Source organism: Mustela erminea, chromosome 1 (genome assembly GCF_009829155.1).
Source record: "Mustela erminea isolate mMusErm1 chromosome 1, mMusErm1.Pri, whole genome shotgun sequence".
NCBI classification, from domain to species: Eukaryota; Metazoa; Chordata; class Mammalia; order Carnivora; family Mustelidae; genus Mustela; species Mustela erminea.
In genome coordinates this window covers 85,688,876-85,694,875 of record NC_045614.1, presented here as the reverse complement: position 1 = coordinate 85,694,875, position 6,000 = coordinate 85,688,876, and the positions used below count along the sequence as shown (strand labels likewise).

General features: G+C 41.5%; 1 long non-coding RNA gene across 1 annotated transcript in view; it reads left to right on the top strand.

Annotated features, from left to right (window-relative positions):
- The first annotated feature begins 306 nt into the window (after window positions 1-306).
- LOC116600808 overlaps window positions 307-6,000 on the top strand; it is a 135,953-nt gene continuing 130,259 nt past the window's right edge. Inside the window, exon 1 of the long non-coding RNA XR_004289825.1 lies at window positions 307-427. This is a non-coding gene — a long non-coding RNA (uncharacterized LOC116600808). The remainder of the gene's footprint in view (window positions 428-6,000) is intronic.

Here is a 6,000-nt window from a genome sequence, read left to right as displayed (position 1 = left end):
TATTGTTACTGTGGCACCTGCCTCCAATGGCTAGATACCTAACTAGATACCTACCCCCCCAAGCCACCTCTGTGCTAATGTTGCTGACTGCTCAATGCACATTGTGGAGGAGGGCTGTGTGTGTAGGGCTGGAAGAGCTGGTTGAGGGCTGGGGTTGCAGAGGAGGTCACAGAACGGCCGTGAGCTTCTGTTGACCGGCAAGCTGAACCTGGCGATTGGAGGCACCTCACTCCTTCCCTTGTCCTTGTAATGTACACTCTGTCCACTGTTCCTAGAGTGGGAGCCATTTCCGAGGACACAGCCCTGAGAGAGCACTGTTTTGCTGGGACTGTCTGGACGCAGTAACTTACGGCCTCTGTAAACTTTGAAGATTCTAGCCGGCGGGTGCAGGGATCTACTCGTTTCGCTGCCACTCAAGACACACCTGGTAAGTCAGTCCCCTTGCTTATTAAAACTACCACCTACTGATGCTAAATAGCCTCTTTCCTTAGTTTCTTCTTGCCCGTCTCTTACAGAGGGCAGTTTTTGAACCGACAGGGGAAATGCAATTGGAATTTTAGCATTTATATTAGCTTCTTTTCATCTTGTTTTGTTTAAAATTTACTATCCTTGGAATAATATGCTACCTTTAGGAACTTAATAAGGTGTGGGGTACAGCTCAGCTGACTTCCATTAAACTATTGAGAAAAGAAAGCAAATGGTAAAAGACTTATATATCTAAATCTAAATGTAATTCAAAACTTAATCGATATCCATGTAAATTGTACATGCATGTATTCATATTTGGCGTAAAACTCATAACCATGGGACTTTTTTAAACCATAGTTTGCCCTTTGTATGCAGATTTTCAATGAAATACAAACATTTTTGGGAAAAATATACACTTGGGATTCTTAATTTTTTAAAAAAGATTTTATTATTCATTTGACAGACAGAGATCATAAGTAGGCAAAGGGGCAGGCAGAGAGAAAGAGAGGGGAAAGAGGCTTCCCGCTGAGCAGAGAGCCCGATGTGGGGCTTGATTCCAGAACCCTGGGATCATGACCCGAACCGAAGGCAGAGGCTTTAACCCACTGAGCCACCCAGGTGCCCCTGGATTCTTAATTTTTTTTTTTTTTTTTTTAAGATCTTACTTATTGGAGAGAGAGAGAGAGGATGAAAGGGGAGAGGGTCAGAGGGAGAAGCTGACTCCCTGCTGTGCAGGGAGCCCAACGTGGGACTTGATCACAGAACCCTGGGATCGTGACCTGAGCTGATGGCAGTGGCTTAACCAGCTGAGCCACCCAGGCGCCCTGGATTCTTAATTTTTAAATATAACCCTGATCCTCGAATAGAATCGTGTTCTGAGTGACTTTTAGAGGTGATAGGTATTACTTTCTGTCTTCAAAAATTCTAAGGGCTGACCATAAATTGTGTAGCTGGAATTGAGGAATTTGATACTTACAGGCATTCTGAGATGTTGCAGAAAGTGAATTTATGCACGAAGCTCGAAGTCTTCAGACATGCTATACTGCCTTAACATTTTTTTCCTCTCGAGTTGGAGCAAACTTTTCACTCATAAGCTTTCTAATTTTCCGAGTAGGAAAAAAAAATCATATCACAAAGAATGCAAGTGTAAGGAGCAGTTAGTTCCAAACTGCCTGCTGCTTTTCAGCTAGGATTGTGTGCCGTTTATGTCAAAACACTTCAGCAAAGAAATACAAATACAGACTAATGTTTGACTTCTTTTGTTGTGTTGAACTGGAGCCAGCAAAAGTATTTATATATAAATCCACTTGTGAAATGCATAACCCTCTCAATGTGACTTATATGTTTAAGGCTTAAAGAGAATTCAGGTTGATTGACAGAAGCTACTGCTCTTACAATGTCAAAATGTTTGACTCTGCTTATGTGGAAACTTTCAAATTCCTTCTTTTCACGGAGCGATGTGGAGCTTCTCATGAAGCACGACCGTGTTAGCAAGCAACATTTATTTGTCCTACTGTGTGTCTTGTAAAGCATCAGCCTCAATGCACCGGTCCTTGGTCTTCTCTTTAGAAACTTGAGGGAACGAATCCCTCAAGCCCCAAGCATGTGCCCAAAATAGCTACTTAGACGTTGCCTCAGGGCAAAATAGATGGCTTTGCTGTTTTAAACACTTGAACATAATGTAGGTAGAAAAGACAGCCCTGTCATAGGGAGTCAGATATTTCCCTCCCCTCTCTAGCAGTAATCTTTGCTTTTCTCCTGCTCAGTTCTGGAAGGAACCAAGGCATGCTTTTTGAATCTATGAGTTAGATGAGCTTCTGAGGACTCAACTAATACAAAGGAACACCGGCGCTTCAAGTGCCCAAGACGGTGTGTCTGGATGTCACGTCTCCATTTTTCAAAAGCTGCATCCTTCTATTTTGTTGAACTCTAGTACCTTGTTTAAATTTTTATTGCATTCCCACACGGTGTTATGCATAAGTATATAAGAAATGCCACAACGGATTAGGCCAGTGGTCCATCTTGCCTGCCTCTGAGGGACATTTCGTGGGGAACTAAGGTTGTCTTTCTTGACATTACTCTGAGAACATTAGGGATCGACTGCACACGTTCCTCGTGCCTTTTATTATTTCATCATGAACCAGCATCTGAGAATTTTCTTAAACCTTTTAAATCTTGGTTATAGTTTCGCCATTTGTTATTCTCTTGGGACAACAAGATCACTGTACAATTTGTGTTTTAAAAAAATTGTCCTCCTTGAGTTTTAAGAGTTGGTTCCTGAGGCTTTAGCATTTTAAGATTTTATGAATAAGTCCCTGTTTCAGAAACTCATATCTCATATCTTCACAATTTCTTAGAATCTAGTTATGTGGCTGCTTCTGAAATGGTTCCCAGTGATCCCCACATCCTGGAATTTATACCCGGTGCAATTCTCTTCCCTTCTGCCTGGGCTGGACCTAACTGAGTAGCTTCTAATGAATAGCATATGGCAAATGTGATGAAATAGAGATCTCAAAATTAGGTTGTAAAAGACTGTGACTTCCATCTTGCTTGTACTCTCTCTGACTCTTTCCATGTACTTTCTCTGAAGGAGCCAACTGCCATATTGTACGTGGCTCTGTGGAGGGGTCCACATGCAAAGACTGGAGGGCAGCCTCTGGCCAAGAGTCAGCAAGGAACTGAAGACCTGAGTCCAACAGCTGGTGAGGCACTGGATCCCACTAACAGTCATGCAATCTCCTTGGAAGGTGATTCTTCCTTCACTGAGCCATCTGATAAGGCAGCTGACCCAGTGGACACCTTGGTTGCAGCCTTGTAGGAGACAGCCTACCATATAACTAAACAGGGCCCCTGAAGGTCCTCGTTTCAATTTGTTTTGATTATATCTTTGACATAGTCCTGCTGTTAAGAGCCTAATAGTTGGCCATATGGGTCCTGCAAAAATATTTTGATCTTGGTAATTCTAAGATGGCTTCCCCCTCTCAGATCATTTAAGTGACTTAAAAAAAACATGTAAACATGATTCTAGAAAATTTTGATATGGCGGGTGTATCAGTTATTTCTGTATTATAGGCCATCATAAAATGTAGTGGCTTAAAACAATAATTATTTATCTAGCTCCCGATTCTGTGGATTGGCAGTTTAGGGTGGGCTCAGCTGGGTAGTTGTAGTCTCAGCTGGACTCCTTCAGCATCTGCCATCAACGGCGGGTCATCTAGTGGGCTTCGCTGATCTTGGACAGACTCTCTCATATCTCTGAGGCCTCAGCTGGGATTATCCAGCTGCCTCAGTTGTGTTCCATGTGATGACCATCCAGTGGGCTATCCCAGGCTTATTCACATGGCCGTCCTGAGAAAATAAACAGAAGCAAGGTCTCTTGAGTCCAAGGCTTACAATGGAAACATCTGTCCCTCCTGAATTCCATTGGCCGAAGGAAGTCACAAGGCCAGCCCAGATCATGGTGTGGGAAACACATTCCACCCCTTGCTGGGAGAAAATGTAAAGTCGATTGCAGAGAGCATGAATACAGAGGGAATGAATAATTGTAGCTATTTGTGCAGTCCACCCCAGTGGATGTAATTTAAAACAGAGTCTCCTCCTTCCACAACACACGATGTTGTTACACTGAGTAGTATGAATTGTCACCAATGTTACACTACCAATTTTGGATTCTCATTCTAATTTCGTAGCTCTCTGTCCATGTGACTTTCTGCCAATTTACTTATCTGCACAGTGAGCCTGTTAATGGGCCCTAACTCATAGGGCCACTGTGAAGATTTAGTGAATTAATAACACATGATGATCTTGGGTCTCAAAAAGTGCTCAAAAACTGTTAGCTATTATGATCAAGACTATGTTTCTTTATAACAATTATTTATGTTCACGTTCATTTCTCTGCTAGGCCTAGACTCATTGAGGAGGGATCTTCATGCATTTAATCTTCCTTCAAAAATGACTGAGTGTGAACTCATGCCAGGAGCTAGGAGCTGGGGAATAACTGGCTCCTGGGGGGACGTAAGCCCACGACTGTTATTTTTATCAGCATAGATGTTCATTTCTGTGTCTTACTTCCCTAAACTCATATCTTGGTCTTTTGTTGTTGTTTATTTATTGAAAAATGGTTGCTGTTGTTGTCACGGTTTGAATCTTTGGACTATGTTTAAGCATCTTTGGGGATCTCCGTTATCATTGCTAGTTATCCTGCGTTTATATTTTTGTTACTCCAGCCTCACAAGTTCTAGTAGACGAGTAAGGCTTTGATTTTTGTTTCTCTATTTTCCAAGGACTCTTTTTAATTCTTTTTGTTTCTGTGTGTGTGGTGGAAATTGAGTACATTTAGAGAGAGTTATGTTCATTTTGCCCGACGGTAGCACCACTCACGTTAGTTCTCCTGGCATACGGGGATGGTGTGTACCCAGAGTTGTTGGATGGATTCTTTCAGTCATTTGAGGGGAGCAGCAGAGCCACTCAGTGCCTTGGTTTTCTCATTTGCCAATTGAGAATAATGCTAACCACCCCACTTGCTTACAGAGTTGTAGGAAAAGCAAATTAAGATAGAAACAAGAGAGGTGCCTGGGTGGCTCAGTCAGTTAAGCGGCTGACTCTTGAGTTTGGCTCATGCCATGATTTCAGGATCGTGAGATGGAGCCCTGCATTGAGCCCTGCACTGGGGTCTAGGCTTAGTGTGGAGTTTGCCTGAGATTCTCTCTCTCCCTCTCCTTTTGCCCCTTGCCCTGTGTGCTCTATAAATAAATAAACAAATAAATAAGTAAATAAGATCTTTAAAAAAAAGAGAATAGAAGCAAAAGAATTTAAGCAATGTTTTTATAATATCTGTAATGGGAATGATGTCACCTTTATTAAGGAGCAAGAGGAGCTAGACCAGTGGATGATAGAAATTGGCAGACCCAAGAAATCCTAGGCACCAAAGGGAACTTGTATTGGAGATTTTTGAAAAATAAGGATAAAATTGTACTTAATATAATGGCTCCATTCCTTTTTCATCTTTTCCAACCTTTTTTTTTTTTTTTTTTTGGTACTTCTTGAATCTAAATCAAAGCTGAACACAAAAGCTTCTGTATGATGTAAAATCACTGTTGTAGTAACTATAAAATGTTGCATGTACTTCATTTCCGTAAGTACAATGTGTTCTGCTTCACTTTTATTTTACTCTATTAGGTATGCAGCCTATTTGCCAGGGTGAGTTATCTCCTCTTAGAGTTTGGTTATATACCTAGTCTATTTTGTAAACAGAATTTCCATTAAAAATGAATTACTTTTCCTTAGAGCTTATTGATGGGGCTGACACATCGCTAAATTTCTTTTCTGAGCCAAGATTTGTCACCTTGATCAAAAGTTGGCAAAATGCAGTTTGTGATCATTCAAAAGGTACAAGTGGTGTGTGCCCTACAAAACATTTTCTTAGTGGCACACTTGCCCTTGATTTTGTCTTTAAAGCAATTAACCAGCAGGAACAAAGAAATAGCAACCCTGCACTATGATTCCTCAGATAGTCTTGGCATTCACCAGAAA